The sequence below is a fragment of the Panthera onca genome, chromosome C2 (assembly GCF_046562875.1).
Source record: "Panthera onca isolate mPanOnc1 chromosome C2, mPanOnc1 haplotype 2, whole genome shotgun sequence".
In the NCBI taxonomy this organism is placed as follows: Eukaryota; Metazoa; Chordata; class Mammalia; order Carnivora; family Felidae; genus Panthera; species Panthera onca.
The window spans coordinates 38,709,053-38,727,739 of record NC_138347.1 but is presented as its reverse complement, the minus strand read 5'-3'; the positions used below and the strand labels follow the sequence as shown (position 1 = coordinate 38,727,739).

The 18,687-nt window shown below is 32.4% G+C and overlaps 1 protein-coding gene across 3 annotated transcripts in view; it reads right to left on the bottom strand.

Annotated features, from left to right (window-relative positions):
• Nucleotides 1-18,687, bottom strand: part of CADM2 (cell adhesion molecule 2) — a 1,075,089-nt gene that overhangs the window by 107,104 nt on the left and 949,298 nt on the right. The gene's annotated exons all lie outside the window — the stretch shown is intronic.

Sequence of the window (18,687 nt, the reverse complement as noted above, 5' to 3'; positions counted from 1 at the left end):
CTAATAAATGAATTTAGTAAAGTTACAGTATACACAATCAATATACAAAATCAATTATATTTCTATATATTAACAATGAACTATCAGAAAGAAGTTATGAAAACTGTCCTATTTATAATTGCATCAAAAAGAATAAAATATTTAGGAAAAATTTAAGGAAGTAAAAAATCTGTACACTAAAAGCTGTAAGACATCGATAAAAGAAATTAGAGAGAACACATACATATGGAAAGATAACCCATGTTCATTGATTAGAACAATTAATTTTAATTTTCCACACTACTAAAGTGACCTTCAGATTCAAAGCAGTCCCTATCAAAATTCCAATGGCATTTTTAACAGAAATAAAACAATCCTAAAATGTCTATGGAACCACAAAAAGCCCTGAATAGGCAAGCAATCTTAAAGAAGAAAAATGTTGGAGGCATCACACTTTCTGATTTCAAACTATATTAAAAAGCTACAGTAATTAAAACAGTATGATATTGGCATAAATGCAGACATATAGGTAAATGGAACAAATTAGGGTGTCCAGAAATAAACTCACACATATATGGCCAATGACTTTTTGAAAAAGGCAGCAAGAATATGCAATGAAGAAATGACAGTCTCTTCAATAAAGGGTGCTGGGAAAACTGGACAGACACATGCAAAGGAATGAAACTGGATCCTGAGTGTCTACCTTACATAATAATCAACTCAAAATGGATCAAAGTTTGAACTTACGTTCTGAAACTAAAACTTCTAGGGAAAAAAATAGGGAAAGTTTTCTTGATATTGGTATTGACAATTATCTTTTGGATGACAACAAGAGCAAAGGCAACAAAAACAAAAATAAACAAATGGGACTATGGCAAACTAAAAACTTCTGCATGTGTACCCCTGATGTTTATTTCTGCTTTATCTGCAATAGCCAAATTATGGAAACAGCACAAATGCCCACCAACAGATGAATGGATAAAGGAGATGTGATATATATACACAATGGAATATTACTAAGCCATCAAAAAGGATGAAATCTTGCCATTTGCAAAATGGATGGAGCTAGAGATATTATGTTAAGTAAAGCAAGTCAGAGAAAGACAAATACCATATGACTTAATTCATATGTGGAATTTAAGAAAGAAAAATGAACAAAGGGGAAAAAAGAGGGAGGCAAATCAAGAGACAGACTTTTAACTCTAGAGCACAAATTGATGGTTACTGGGGGGATGGGTAAATTAGGTGATGGGAATTAAGGAGCACCAGGTGTTGCATGGAAGTGTTGAATCACTATATTGTACACCTGAAACTAATATAATACTGTATGTTTGCTAACTGGAATTTAGATAAAAACTTAAAAAAATATAAAGAAAAAGCTTCTGCACAAAATGGAAACCATTAATGAAATGGAAAGGCAATCTAAAGAATGGGAGAAAATATTTGCAAATCTTATATCTGCTAAAGGAGTAAGTATCGAAAATACATAAGGAATTTATACAACTCAGTAGCAAAAAAATGGCCTAATTAAAAAAATTGGCAGTGCAATTGAATAAACATTCTTTCAAAGAAGACATACAAATGGCCAATAATTACGTAAAACTATGTTCCACATCATTAATCATTGGATAAACGCAAATCAAAACCATAATGCAATATCACCTCATACTTGTTAGAATACCTATTATCAAAAAGTCTAGAAATAAGAAAGGTTAGAGAAGATGTAGAGAAAAAAGAACCCTCGCACACTGTTGGTGGGAATATAAATTGGTGCAGCCAGTACGGAAAACAGCATTGAAGTTCCTCAAAATATTAAAAATAGAACTACCAGTTGATCCAGAAATTCCACTTTTGAGTAAATATCCAATGGAAACAAAATCACTATCTCAAAAAGATATCTGCACACTATGTTCATTGCACCATTGTTTACAATAGCCAAGATATGGAAATAACCTATGTGTCCATCAATGGGTGAATGGATAAAGAAAATATATTCCAAATATAACGGAATATTATTCAGCCATTAAAAAAAAGGAATTCCTACTTTCTTGAGACAACATGGATGCACCTTGATGGCATTAGGCTAAGTGAAATAGTGAGACAAAGTATGATCATACTTATATGTAGAATCTAACAAAAGATTTTAGGAACTTATAGAAACTGATAGTTCTCTTTTAATTAAATTATTGCAAAGAATTACCATCTCAAAACCTGCTTTTAGGGAAGAAAGAATAAATGAAACATGGACTTCTATCTTCAAATATTTTACATACTTATGTAATTATTAATTATAGGAACAGTTAATAATACCTACCACCATGTATTGATAATGGTAGCTATCCTAGATATGTTATTAATATGTTCTATACTTCTCCCAGCAACACTTTGATACAATTTTTTTAATTTAATGCATGCAAGAATATGCACCAGAGATGTATCCAAACCCTGGTCTGACTCTGTAGTCAATGCTTTGTCCGCTACCTCTTGCTTTCTAACATGATGAATATTTTCCTGGTACTTATGACAAATATTCTATTTAAACATGATTTTATCACATTATCAGAAATTATTTTGAAACAGCTTTAATTATTTATTTATTTTGGTGAAAACATTTACTCCATTTTGTTATTATGAATACAATTAAGACATCTATCTTGATAAGTGATGCCTACAACTATAACACCTTTACCAAGACAAAGGTTATGTATTTTTCTGACAAAATGCTGTAGAAGTGATAAAAGTTACAAACCAAGTAATAAAAGCTACGGGAAATAGTATCAAAACAAGTAGATCAGCAATGTGATGAAAGAATCATTTAGTTTAAGCAGTAAAAGCACTTGGGGAGACAACAGAGAGAAAACAAGATGATCAGGGCTGTGCCTGTGAAACTTCTGAAGAGGCATTTTAGGGAAAACAAATAAACCAAAAACTAGTTATCCAAAAATATTGAAAAAATACAATTATTTATATCATCCAATTATATAGACAACTCACTCTCATAGTATCTTTAATAAAACCCAAACCACTAATATTTCTCAACTTGCTCCATGTATCCCACATCTGCTAGTTGATCTTTGAATTTACTAATTCTTATTTTAAAATTGATAGCCTGGGGGCACCTGAATGGCTCAGTCGGTTAAGGGACCTACTCTTGATTTCAACTCAGGTCATGATCTCACAGTTCATGGGATCGAGCCCCAAGTTGGGCTCTGCATTGACAACCTGGAGCATGCTTGGGATTCTCTCTCTCCCTTTCTCTGCCCTCCCTTGCTCACAAAGGAGCTCTCTCTTTCAAAGTAAATAAACTTAAAAAAAAAAAAAAAAAAAAAAAAAAAACAAAAACTGATACCCTGGGTAATATTGTACCTTTTAAGGAGGCAAAACTGGCACAATAAAACTATGACTTACTGCATATAATAGAAACATTAGAAGGTATGTCTTTTCTACAAAGCTACATAAGGCCAACATTAAAATAAGTTATATTAAGGATAATTAGAATTTGAAAACATTCATCCTGAAAATGCTACTCAATGGAAGTATTTTATTAAGAGGCAATACTTCTTTGATGTGTAAGTTAGAATTTTTAAACATACACAGACATAATTATATGTATATATCTATACATTTCCATACAATCAAAATTATACCCCTCAAATCCAACCTGTCATAATTTTTCTCTGCTTCTGCTTACGAGATTTCATTTACATCTTAAAGCATATGGCCCTGTAATCATATAATTAAATTTAGATATTTATTTTTACATTGTGTACATAGAAATGAAGTCAAAGCTCTAGATCAACACTTAAGTTGTCAGTCTATATTAAAAAATATTTTCTAAAAAGATAATTTTCTTTTTTAGAAAATAATGAAAAAGCACCTGTATAAATGGTTAAAAGAAGATTTTAGCAGTGTAAGTCACTGCTGACACTGAACATTGCAGGATTCTTGATCCTACTCTGTATAGTAAATCTTCAAGGTGGCAAAAAAAAAAGCACCATAAGACGCAATTTTAATGAAATGGAGGTTAGAGTTTATACATCGATTAAACATACCCTACACATATTCCAATTAGTACTTAAAATGTTCAAGCTTCTTAATATCACCATAAAAATATTAAGTGGTTTAGCAAGTCTTGATACAATTTGTGTTTCATCTTAATAAAGAGGGCCCCTAGGCTTTCTCTAATTGGAACCCAGAAATGATTGAGTTTCTTGCTGCAAATGAATAACAATCTTCCCTGCTGTTCAGGCAACCAAAGGAGATCATTTAAAAAGTGGTTCCAGTCTATAGTTTCTATGTGATAAGGCTGAAAAAGAGTAGGAGCCAGACACCAGGAGTAACAGGACAGTGACACTGCATCAAGCATGAGATAACACTATATAACTCCATAGTGAGAACATTAATATAGTCAATTCAGTTTCCCCTTAAAAAGCCCTGATATTAGAATTTGGAAATCTTCTGTAGGAGATAACATTTGATTTATGATCCTGTCTACCATATCTATAGGGCTAAAGAGATGTGGTTTTTTTTTTTTCCCTTCCTTATGCACCTAATGACATTTTGCAGCAGTTTCTTCATACAACGACAGAAAAAAACAACAATAACAACAACCAGCACCACAACAACAAAAGTGAAAGAAGAAACTAAACATGCTTGTGCATTCATTCTCTTACTTTCTAAAGTCTTGGTAGAGTTGTTTTACCTTAACAGATTAAAAAAATTAACTTAGTGTTTTGTTTTCTAGATATCTAATAATAGATTCTCTGACATCTTGAATAACTCCTTATTTATAAATCAGTGTTAGAAGACTAAGCTAGCAGTCTATTTAAGATCTTGAACTGGATACAAGTTCCACTGATTACTCATTTCCACTGAAATTTTTAATTTGTTTTTTGGAGCATTTATTCTATACAGTTATACCATAGGCATAGTCCTTCTGATTCTTCCAACTGCATATGGGATCATTACTCCCTAGGTATTGATGGCAATGGAATCTTGCTTTGCCTTCTTAGCTCTCATCCTCTTTTAGGCTCAGGCTTGCAAAGAATAAGAATAAGCAATTCAGTTACCAAAAAGCAAGTGTCATAATGCAGATCTCTAAAAAATAATTCTCCAGGTATCCTGATAGAAGTAGACAACAGTAAAAGGTCTTCCAAAGCGGGAAATGGATATACCCTCCAGTATCTTCCTCTCCCCAAATGGTTCTATCCCCTTTGAGCTCTGCAGAGTCTTTTCCTTCATAAGCACAGTACATGTTGGGATCTAACACTAAAATAAGTCTTATGAAAATGAAACTTACTTTTCCTAAGTGAAAGAAAAAAAATAAGTCACTGTAATAGTATCCAAGTAAACATCTTGTTCTGGCTCAAAGTTCAAAAGGAAAGAAAGAAACTTACAAATACATGTATCTTACATTTCTTTCATATAAGACAAATCAAGGAATCTAGTTAATAACTTGGTGCCTCATATTCTTATGTACTTATAGTTGTATGGCACATGAAGATGACTATTGCCTTTATTTCAGTTTAAAATTCCCTGGTGGTAGACGATGTGATTGAAGATTTAATACTAGGAAGATTTTTTTTAAGGCCACTACTCCTCTATTTCCTGTAATTTTTTTAAAAAAATTTTTAACGTTTATTTTTGAGACAGAGAGAGACAGAGCATGAATGGGGGAGGGTCAGAGAGAGACGGAGACACAGAATCTGAAACAGGCTCCAGGCTCTGAGCAGTCAGCACAGAGCCTGACGCGGGGCTCGAACTCACGGACCGCGAGATCATGACCTGAGCCGAAGTCGGATGCTTAACCAACTGAACCACCCAGGCGCCCCTCCTGTGATATTTTTACTCTAAAGTGAAAGAAGATGCTAGAAGTTACATAAATGTCTTGATCCCTTTTCCTGCTTTAAGCACAAATGTTTAAATCAAGAAATTATACTGAAGTGTCTATATATAAAACTATGTTTTTGCTATCAGATTTTTAGAAAAATGGAGGGAGAGAAAGAAAAATGGAGGGAGAGAATTTAAATTCAACTTTACAAGTGACTTTAAAATTTGGGTCAAGTTGAAAAACTTAAATTTATGGGCCTCTGGGAAGAAGGATTCTCAGGGAATCTAGCCTGAGCACACCTTCATTGAGTTCATGGAGGTTGCATCCACAAACCACAGCCCAAACATTGCCAACCAAGTGAAGTAGAAGAAAAAAAAGAGAAGAGGAAAAAAATTAGTAGCTGGTATTGTTTACTCCTTTTCCTAAAATTTAATATATAAATACAAAGCAAGTTCAAGGAGTAGCTTTTCTTAGAGCTGTGAGACCAATTCAAAATATAATTTTGTAATGGATCTCTATTGGAAGCAAAAGATGTAGCTGCCACACAGGAAAAAAATGAAAGGGATTACTTTTGAGCGATTTATTACATTAACTGCTTCAAGTTTAAAGATATACAAAAGATTATTTTGTTATTGAAGATCAAATGAGAGATTTCTGCAAATGATTTGTAAATAACACTCTACATATATATATAAAGTCATATTCTTAATTATTGTAAAATGTTGATCTAGGACCTTGGAGAATTCATCAAGCTACAATTTTTCATCAGATTTGATTGTTGGGAAACTTATTTGTGGTGAAATTTGCTTTCTTTTCATTCCTAAAATGGATTTTATACTTTTTATGGAAGCAATTCTTAAAATATCAAGGAGTTTTTATATTATCCAAGTTAACTTTGAATATTCTACTTATCGCAGCTGAGGTTCATTTCAAAATGTAATCAATGAAATATTTATGTGTCTGTCTTTATAGACACAGTTTTGCTCAAAGGAAAACAAAACTTCAGAGTCATTTAAAGTAGTCTTCAATGAGTCTTGATGAGTTTAATTACCAGAAAATGTTCTACTCTTATAATCTTAAAACAGATAAGAGATCAATGAAGATTTTTTGTTGTTGTTTAAGTATGCCTATATATTCTTGACTAGGTACTTCATAAGTTTATACAATTAATATCTAACAACTATCAACAAACAAATATGTTTAAGTTTTTGAACCAGAAATTATGAGGGATATGAGAAAAATAAACATCTCTCTGTGATATTACATTTTAGTAGTTTATATCAGATATATGTCATCAATCATCATCAACCATAAAACTTGCAGGGCATGGTAAGTGACATAAATGAGTTATAAAACATAAAGATTCATCATACCTATATTAGGGACATTACAACAGGCTTTACAAAAGATAAAACTCTTGATTAGTGTCTTTTTAAAAAAAACTTTTTTCACATTTATTTATTTTTGAGAGACAGAAAGAGACAGAGCACCAGCAGGGAAGGGGCACAGAGAGGAGACACTGAATTTAAAGCAGGATCCAGGCTCTGAGCAAGCTGTCAGCACAGAGCCCGATGTGAGGTTCGAACCCACAAACCGTGAGATCATGACCTGAGCCGAAGTTAGACACTTAACCAACTGAGCCACCCAGGTGCCCCTTGATTAGTGCCTTTAATTGTGGTAGGATTTTGGATAATAGAAATGAATGATGCCGATTCAAGAGAAGTCAGAACCCAAGATAAGATGCTTGCCCTCCAGAGGCCATATTGTTAAAAATATGGATTTAAATATGACAAGTGCTAAGAGAAGAGAATAGGGTTAATAATAAGGAATATTGTCATTTGCTAAGGTAGCAGATTATAAAGGTGCAAAATTAAAGTAACTTAATAGGATAACTGAATTGGGAGTAATAAAATCAAAAGCCAAGATTAAATTGATATGAAAAAACAGGACCAAATATGCTTATAAGGAATTTAGTCCAAGACAAAGTTTATAAGACAAAAGCTGAAAATGAAAAAAAAAAAGTGTTATTTTAGTGTCAGACCAAAAGACTGTGGCTGTCATTAATATGGGAAAGAGAATGAAATGTGGTAGGGAACATTCTGGTCATAAAAAGAACAATGTAGGAAAGCAAAGAAATAGAAAGATTTGGGTTATAGACATGTGTTGGAGGAGGGAACCAAAAAAAAAAAACTGTATATTTTTTAGCTCATAACTCAAGCCTGGCTTTGGATGCAAGGCTAAAATATCTGTGCTTTATGAAAAATAAAAGTACTATGCTAAGGCTTCTAAGAAGTGAGTATTCCTGATCAGAGTTTCCTTTAAGTATAGCAATGTGAAATATCTGAAAAACGAAGTTCAATAAAGAGACCATATACAGAGTCCTTAAGAGTGAAAACCGTGTCCTACATAAAGTTGGAGTGGTAAAGGAAAGCAGAAGATAATAGAATAGCTCTTGGGAAAGTAAACACAACTTTCTGGAATGAGAAAATGTATGGTGTTAATGAAGAGAGAGGAGCTACTCTCTTTATGGTGCCCAGTCTGTGTAACAGGAGAAATCTCAGTCCTAAAGAAGAAAAAAATAACAATGTAAAACCAACATGCCGCCAAACAACCAGCCAAATAAACAAATAGACAAACAAAAAATAAATCATGATAAAAACAAATTGAGATATAGCAGACAGGGAAAGTTGATGATTTCACTTTAGGATATGCTGAGTTCAAGTGCTAGAAGAAAATCAAGAAATACATTTTTATTCAGCAATAAGGAAATGAGAAATTAGAAATCAGGGCTGAGGGCAGAACTGGATTTATTTTAGAGAGATATTGGAGCCAAGCTCAAGCAGGAAAACCAAAGGATAGATTACTGAATATTGTGGAATATTTTCACTTACAGGATGAAGAAAGAAAGAGAATGAAGTCCAAGAGGTCTGAGAGAAGTCAAAAGAGAATAATGTCATATAAACAAGAAAGAATCTCCTCAAAAATTCACTGACTTAAACGTTTACGTTTATAACCCATCAATACCTTGATCCCTCAGTTTCCTCATCCCCTCATATTTGATAATTATTTTATTAGCCTAACCTCAGTCATGGTCACACACTAAACTTAGTCATCTTTATTACTTCACTACTATGAGGCTGAAAAATCTCAAGTATTTAAATCATAACCTCCCATCTTCTCAGCTCACTGAGCATCACATCAAATCTTCCAATCCTAGCTAATGAATCCACTATTTACCTTTAATCCTCAATTCCTCTCTACCACCTACTTCTCTCTTTAACCAGTCTTCAATGCTATCAAGGTTTCTGTTTTCTTTTTTCCCATCCCATCCCATTTTGCTTATTTGGTTAATTCCCAGGCATGATGAAACAAATGTTTCTGTTTCTCTTTGTCTTTATCAGAACATCAAAAAAAGGTGAAGAAAAAATGAGGAGAGGGTAAATGGTTTATTTTTTTAAATACCATTCTTGAAGTCATCATGCAAGAATAAGCATGAAAAGCAATGAGAAAAACAATTTTATATTATTAAAAAAACCAAATTTAAAGTCAAAGTAAATATTATTTCTGTATCTTTGAGTATTTGATGCATTTACAAACTTTGTTTGCTTTTCTGATCTGTGAAAATATGTATCATTATGAATATTATTTAGAATATGTGATTAGATCTATACATTTTTTGCCTTCTAAAACTTTTTAATATAATATTTAAAATATGTATTTTTACAAAATTTATATTTTGATACAGCTAATATCATAATTTAAGTTGGCTCTGCCCTCATATTTCAAATATTTAGGGCTGAAATAGTACAGTAAGTGAAGAAAAAAAGGAGAGGTTTGAAGAAATTAAACAGATGAAAGAAATTTTAAACAATTTCGTTTTTAAATATATAATTTTCCATTGTATTTCTAGGCTTTTGCAGTTATTTGTACTGACTTATTTAATAAGTATGCCTTTGTGTGTTTTGTATGAGAGGGAAAAATTGTTAAATAGTTTCTTAGCCTTTTTTTTTTCTCACTGATCTCCATGCTCTTTTGTGTTTAGTGGTTTGTGGACATGCTCTTCAATCAGATGCTTTATCATCATAATTTTTATAGGTTAGTCTTTGCTCAGCATAGATATGATATTTCCCTAACCTGCACAATTCTTTTTAAGAAAAGCAATGAATTGTATTGTTTGTTTTTTTTTTCTTTCTATTTGCAGTTTGAGCATCTCAGTGATTCCTGTTTAAAAAGTTCAACAATGAAACCCCTAACTCAAATATCACCAAAACTACTTCTTTCTGACGGGGTCAAAGGTGTTTAATGCAGTAATAAATGAAGTCAGTTTGAAGTGGAAAATTCAAGCCTACTTCTTCCATTAAATTGCAGGTTGACACTCTGATTCTGAATCTATCTACTCACTCATGTAAATTCCTGAAATAAACTATTACACGACTACAGTGTCAAGCAGAAGTCTCATTACATGAAAGATTAGATTTAGATAGGACAATAACATCAGTGTTACATTCATCATTTATGTTGGAAACCTCAGTAGCAAATAAGAAAAGGACATATCCTGATTAATCTGAGCATATGCTACTTGATTCTGTTTTTTATTTTTTTAAAGCTCTTCTTGCCTCCAAATTTAAAAGCTTGTAGTTGAAACAGAAAATAACCTACATGCAAGAGGGAAGTGCTCTTTAGAAGACTTGAAAATAATGGCCCTTTTGAGATTGTCTATGAAATCCTGGACCACTTTTTACTGAAAAGATAGTGTTCATTGATGATTATTTTAACGCTTTTGAGAAACAATGCAGTCACACTGCAAACTGTATAATTCCAGCCAATTTATGGCACAACAAATAAAAGATTATCTCTAGAAAAGATAAGATTGCTATGATCCTGAAGGAGTGACAGATTTTAGCACTGAAGGAAAAATATTCAAGATTGTGACAAATGCTCAAGATAATCTCTCAAGGGCTTTGCGCTAAAGCAAAACAATTACCCATGCCTTATCTATACTTAACATTTTTCTTTGGTAAATACAAAATATTAATTCCTGGTTAAAAGATCAAGAAATCTTGAGCAAACATCCATTCCCTGATCTAAGCAATAATAAATTCCTCTGTGTATGTACAATAAGCTTAAAATCACCATGATATATATAAAAACGACCACGCTTAAGAAAATATTTTTCAACTTATTTGAAACTTAGCCACTTCTGAAATCTTCCTTTGGCTAAGCTAGGTTTTGGAACATTTTCACCTTTTTTTTTTAAATCAAGAATTTAAGAATCTGAGTTTTTCAGAATCTACCACTTAATCAACATACATTAAAAGGACAATTTGTTGCCATATACAATGTATCTATAAGCATCTTAATCAGATGCCTAAAACCCATTCAGTTCCAGAGTACATTATATTACAATGATGGGATCCTATTTTCCATATAAGAGTTTCTTTACAATCCATTACTTGTACTACTGTAAAAATAATGCTAATTAACCTTATAAGATGTAATGCTTATGTTAAACACTGTGTTACTATTATAGAACTGCTTCTGCTCCATGACTTGTTTCTTTTCTAATATTAAATCCAATGGTCTTAGAAAGATAAAGGTAAAATGCAGATCATTTATCTGGTAGCTGGGGAATTAAATATTCCATATAAAGCAATGCTGAATAAAACTGAAATTCAGACTTAAATTTTTGAAAGTATATTTTAATCATTTGAATGAAATCCTTCTCAAAAGATCAAACTTATCTGCATTATTTAACATCACATTCTAGTGGCTTTTTTTTTTTTGAGCTATGGTCTCTTCAGTCTGAACATACATTTTTGTATACTGATTGTTTTAGAGGAACTGAAGTGATTTAGACTTCAGCTGCATGTCAGTTGGTGTTAATACAATTATTTTCAAGCCTTCTGAGGTGTGATCCACTGAAAAATATATTTTATAACCTTACATAATGCACAAACACATACAGGAAATAAAAGCTTGCTCTTTTTAATGCAATGTGACTTTTTCTTTATTTTTCTTTTTCTTCTTTATTTCTCTGTATTTACCTCTGCAATTCTATTATTTTCTATTTTATGTTTGGCTTTCAAAAACAATTTGTTAACTGATCTTATGACTCATTCTTATGACACAACCAGCAATTTGAAAAACACTGACCCACAGTGAGAGTTCCTACGGCCTGTCTCCTTGTCCTAGAGCTGCACAGCTATTATATTTTTAATCTTGTTTTTATATAGTCACCTCACAATGTTCATCCCTATACTCTGATCTTGAGTGCTAGTGATGAAGTTGAAGATGGTGATAGCACACCATTTCAGAGACATCTGCTTGTCACAAGTCACAGTGGTTGCTGTTCTCTTCTCCTACTTTTATTTTGGTTCTCTTTTCTTTCTTCTTTCCTTGAAACATTCCAAATATTTCTGGTACTCTGAATTTGCAAGAGTTGAGCAGTAAAGCCATTATTAATTACTGGCAGATTCTTCCTATTCTAATTAGAGACTTTTGTAAATATTCATATTTTCTACAATTTGGGGCATTGTTTGCCATTTATATTTTTTTTCAAACTGTGAAGGTTAGGGGCTTCTGTTTAATTGAGATTATATGTGAAAAATTGAATCAATATACCTCACATTGTAAAAACCTGTATAATGCAAGAAAATGTCTTTAGATTGTTTGAGTATGTGGCTTTCAGAAGAAGAATGTTCTTAGTTTTACTGTTGCAGATGGCATGATACTACACATAAAAAACTTTAAAGACTGCAAAAAAACTATTAGAACTAATGAATGAATTCAGTAAAGTTGCAGGATACAAAGTTAATATGTATAAATCTGTAGCATTTATACACACTAATCTGGAACTAGCAGAAATATGAATTAAGAAACCAATCCCATTTACAATTGTATCAAAGAAAAAAAACTAAGTAGAAGTTTAACCAAAGAGGTAAGAGACATATACTCTGAAAACTTTAAGAGACTGATAAAAGAAATTGAAGATGATACAAATAAATGGAAAGATATTCCATGCTCATGGATTGAAAGAATTAATACCGTAAAATGTCCATATTACCCCAAACAATCTATAGATTCAATGCACTCATAATCAACATACCAATAGCATTTTTCATGAAACTAGAACAAATAATCCTAAAATTTGTATGGAACCACAAAAGACCCCAAATATCCAAAAGCAATCTCGAGAAAGAACAACAAAACTGGAGGTATCACATTACCAGATTTTGCATTATACTACAAAAATAGAGTAAATGATACAGTATGGTACTGGCATAAAAACAGACACATAGATAAATGGAACAGAATAAGGTGCCCAGAAATATACCACACTTTCATGGTCAATTAATCTATAACAAAGGAAGCAAGAATATATAATGAAGAAAAGAATGTCTCTTTAATAAGTACTATTGGGAAAACTGGACAGCTGCATGTAAAAAAAAAAACTGAATTACTCTCTTCCACCATATACAAAAATAAACTCAAAATAGATTAAGTACCTAAATGAAAGACCTGAAACCATAAAACATGCACACACACACACACACACACACACACACACACACACACACATATTTTATCTGTCTCCTCAGGCAAGGGAAACACAAAAATAAACTATTGAGTCTACATAAAACTAAAAAGCTCTGTACAGCAAAGGAAACCATTAAAACAAAAAGACAACCTACTGAATGGGAGAAATTATTTGCAAGTGTTATATCCAATAATGGATTAATATCCAAAATATATAATGAACTCATCTGATTCAACACGGAAAAAACAGATTAAAAACAGGCAGTGGAACTTAATAAACATTTCTCCAAAGACCAGATCGCCAATAGGCATGAAAAAGTGTTCAATATCACTAATTCTTATGGAAATCCAAATCGGAGCCACCGTGAGATATCACATTACACCTGTTAAAATGGCTATCATCAAAAAGACAAGAAATAACGAGGGTTGGTGACAATGTAGTGAAAAAGGAACCCTTGTACACTGTTGGTGGGCATGTAAAAAGGTACAGGCAATATGGAAAATAGTACAGAGTTTCCTCAGAAAATTAAAAATAGAAATGCTATATAATTCAGCAATTCTACTTCTGGGTATTTATCTGAAGAAAACGAAAATACTAATTCAAAAAGATATATGTTACCCTATATTAATTGTCGCATTATTTACAATAGCCAAGACACAAAAGCAACCTAAGAATCTATCAATGGATGAATAGATGAAAAAGACATACATATACACACAGTGGAATATTACTCAACCATAAAATGCTGGAAATCTTGCCATTTGCAATAACTTGGATAGACTCAGAGGGCATTATGCTAAGTGAAATAAGTCAGACAGAAAAAGACAAATAATGTATGATTTCACTTATATGTGAAATCTAAAATCCAAAGCAAACGAAACAGAAAGACTCATGAATACAGAAAACAAATTGGTGTTTGTCAGAGGGGAAGGGTGTGGAGGGATGGCAAAATGGGTGAAGGGGATTAAGAGATACAAATTTCCAGTTATAAAATAAAACAGTCATGGGATATAAAGTACAGTATAGGAATATAGTCAATAATATTATAACTTTGTGTGGTGACAGATAGTAACTATACTCTGTGTGGTGAGCATTTATATCATAATGTATATAAATGTCCAATCACTATACTGTACACCTAAAAATAACATAATGTTATATGTCAACTATGCTTCAATTAGATAGATAGATAGATAAATAAATAAATTAATTAATTAATTAATAAAGGAAAAGTGTTCTACCAGACAAATGGCATATGTGAACAAGCACTTATCTTTGTGGAAGATAGATTTTATGAAACCTACGCATTATGAAAACCCACGAAATAATTAGCACATAGTAATTCTATTTGATTATGAATATTCAACATTAATTTAGAATCTAACTGATGTGGTTTTAGCACTCTTAGGGTTTTATCCTCATTATATACTAAGAACACCTCTTGTTTTGAATTTGTTTTATAAAAAGTACATATAGACTCCTTCTTAGTGTCCTTTAGACAATGGCTTTATCTTTTCAAAGGAGAAAGGTATTTATTATTCTACATTTCCCTCAAAAGAACAAGGCTGATATTTTACTGTGTTCTCAGATTTGTTGTCTCAAAAATGCCCTTGTTACTGATTTGGCCCATCCTCTCTAAAGTAAATATATATAGAATCAGGTGAATGGCACAAACAGTAAAGAAAGAATTCTAAGAAGAATGAATTCACCACAACTGAGAAGTGCTGTTAAAGGTTTTTGTTTCTTAAATTGGAATATTTTGAATGCTTTGGACACTTAGCTGAAAAAAAAGATTTTTCTATTTCACTTTTAAGAATTAATTTTAGCTTCCACATTTTGTTTCCTTCACATATTATGCAAACATAATAGTCAAAATATTTAACACAAGCACAGAATAATCTATTTCTCTGTAAGTTAACTTGTGATCACCAGAGGTATTTTAAGCTCTAACATTATGACATCTATCTATCTATCTATGCATACCTACACACAATGGCATATTACTCAGTGATGAAAAAGAAAGAAATCTTGCTAGTTGCAACAATGTGGATGGAACTAGAGGGTATTGTGCTATGCGAAATAAGTCAGTTGGAGAAAGGCAGATATCACATGATATCACTCATAAGTGGACTTTGAGAAACTCAGGAGATGAACATAGGGGAAGAGAAGGAAAAAAAAGTAAAAACAGAGAGGGAGGCAAACCATGAGAGACTCTTAAATACACAGAATAAACTGAGGGTTGCTGGAAGGGGGTGCATTGGGCAGATGGGTTAAACGGGTGATGGGCATTAAGAAGGGCACTTTTCAGGATGTGCACTGGGTGTCATATGTAAGAGATGAATCACTGGGTTCTACTCCTGAAGCCAAGACTACACTGTATGTTAACTAACTTGAATTTAAATACAAATCAATCAAATTTTTTTAAAAAATTGCAAGTATAAAAAAACAAATCTTAATGAATAGCACTTGCTGAGCAAAGGTTAATGTTTTCTTTAATTAAGGATGAGATATAAAAAAAGGATGAGGTATAGTATTAGAATTTTAGGTTTTTCTAATATTAGGAGTGATTTTTGTTTCTGCAATTTTCCTACAATTACCATTTTGATAACTTGTTTTTGTATAAACACACAGGCAATGTTTATATATCTTTAGATAAAGAGTAAAATACTAGGATGTAATCTCATAATTAATACATAAAAACCTACAGATTTTTAAACCCATGAGCCTAAAAGTCCACATCTTGAAAATCTCATCAACGTATATGACAGCATCATTCCACAATGGTGTCGTAAACATACTGAGACATTTTTGTGTTAGTTTCCCAATGAACATTTACATAATCCCTCAAAATAATTGGCTTTTTGTTGCAAGAAAACTGCTTACCAAGAAATGTTCAAGAAGTACATTTCCTCTATGGATCTATAATCGTGGTTCTGCATGCTCTTATGGGACTTTTGCAAGACATAGGAACATTTAATTGAAAATGATTGAGTGCCCAACACACTACAGATGCCCAGCCTAAATAACAGCAGTGGAGAGTACTGAGAGTCAGCTTCTTGTTTCGAAAACAAAACCAAATATATTCGGTCTCATTTCCAAGATAACCACTTGTGTGTTTCCAGAGAGTCAATGTGTGATTAAATTTTGAAGCCATGAGATGGGAGAAAAAGACCATATGGGCCTCAGAAAAGAAATTCATATGGGAAGGACAGCACATGAATATATAGGCTTTTTAATTATGAAAACTTAGAGCTAATTTCCCAATTTTTATACCTTTGGAAACATGGTAGAAGAAACTGGCTATATGGCCTTTAATTAATTAAGTCAAAGTTGAATCTAGATATTGGAACACAAACACAAGCAAAACAAAACAAAACAAAACAAACAAACAAAAAAAAACCCAAAAACAAAAACACAAAACAAAACAAAACAAAATCTAAATGTCCCGCAACCTTTATTATGCCAACAACTGACATTGTGAGAGTATCTAAATGGTAAGGAGGCCCTCATATTTATTCCACCAATGATTTTGGTGATATTGTAAGCAAAGCACTTAAGAAAACAGACTTGTAAGAGTGTTTTCTTTTAACTTCCAGCTCATTCTATTCAACCTTTAGGACTTCACACTGCATTTGCATTGGTATCGCCTTGTGGTTGTAACCTGCAGTCCTAATCTTCTTAAAGATATATAAAATTAAGAATATAATCTGCTTTTAAAGTCAAATATGTCATAAGAAAACAAATATACTGAATCATAAAATCTAGTCAGAAGTTATTTAGATATATTTAGAAGCTCTTTAGAAATACTTAGATATACCAATAGGTTTGAGCTTACATAAGTGCTAATTGTGTTATAAATTACATTTTGTTTTACATATTTGATTGAAATATAGGCTTTCCCAATAGTTGGTGAGAGCTCTCATTCTTGCCAACTTGACCAGGTTATTGTGAAAAATCAATAAAATAGGAGAACTGAAAACATTGGGTAAACAAGAAAACATAACCATTAGTGTTGTTAATTTTTTTAATGTTTATTTATTTTTGAGAGAGAGAGTGCAAGCAGGGCTCCATGCTGACAGCAGAGAGTGCAATGTAGTGTTCGAACTCACAAACCCTGAGATCATGACCTGAGCTGAAGTCCGACGTTCAAATAACTGAGTCACACAGGTGTTCCAGTTGTTGTCAAATTTTTTTAAAGCATGTTTGTAATCTCAGTTCTACCATTTATCATCTGTGTGAAAAGGTCATATAACCCCACAAGACTTATTTTCCTTATTTCCTTATCTCTACAAACTAGAAATGATTATGAATTTGTAAGTGTTTTACAACAAGATAGTTGCATGGTTTAAATAACAGAATAAACAAAACAATTTGGGAAGCCATATCAAAATAAGGTTTTATACATCACAGACCCTGGATTCTCAAACACTCATGAGTCATGCCTTTCACTCAGTTTCAGTTGTGTAAGATTTTCAGATCTCCTGTTTTGGCTTTTGGTCAAAACTTGCTAACTGGTTATAACTTCTCTTTCATCCCAGCAGAAGTGCTCTGGAGTGTAGCCTTTTTCACGTGTGTGGGACCAGAACTCATTCTCTATCCCTTCCAGTCCATTCGAATTACTCTAAAACTTTTTCTACCTTTAGCACTATGAAGGTACTGTACCTGTGGCTCAGTATTTTCCAGTTTCACATTTCAAGCTATATTATATTTTGCCCCTGACAGGGGTTCATGCCTCTGCCTCTCTTCTATCACCTCATTATTACCATTTAACCTCAGCTAACATAGCCATGTTGCTCAATCAGTTCAGTCAGCCATGACTCTGGTATAGATACCTTTGCTGTTCAAACAGGCTATTGAAAGTCACAGACCATTGTCCTAGAGCGTGTTCATTCTGCATGGAACCTTGAATTTCGGAGCCATGGAAGAAATTTGAGATGATAACTCAGTTTCTAGGATTGCCATAGCAGTCCAATATTAGCATATGTATTAAATATATAATTAAGACTCCTAAGTTTAAAATTTGGTAAGATATAGAATCTGTAATTCTTTGAAAAAAATCATAATTTATCATCTTCATGATTATTATTTATTATAAATTTACTTAGAAGCAGAAATTCCATATACATTGTTAGTAATCTTTAAAACAATTTGTTCACTAGATTCAATTCTATTAATTTTTAGAGAATAAGAGTGAACCCTGATGTAAACTATGGATTTTGTTTTAAAAATGATAGGTCCATGTAGGTTCATGGTTTGTGGGATGTTGATAGTAGGGGATGTTGAACATGTGTGGAGATGGGGGTATATGGGGACTCTGTACTTTCTACTCAATTTCACTGTG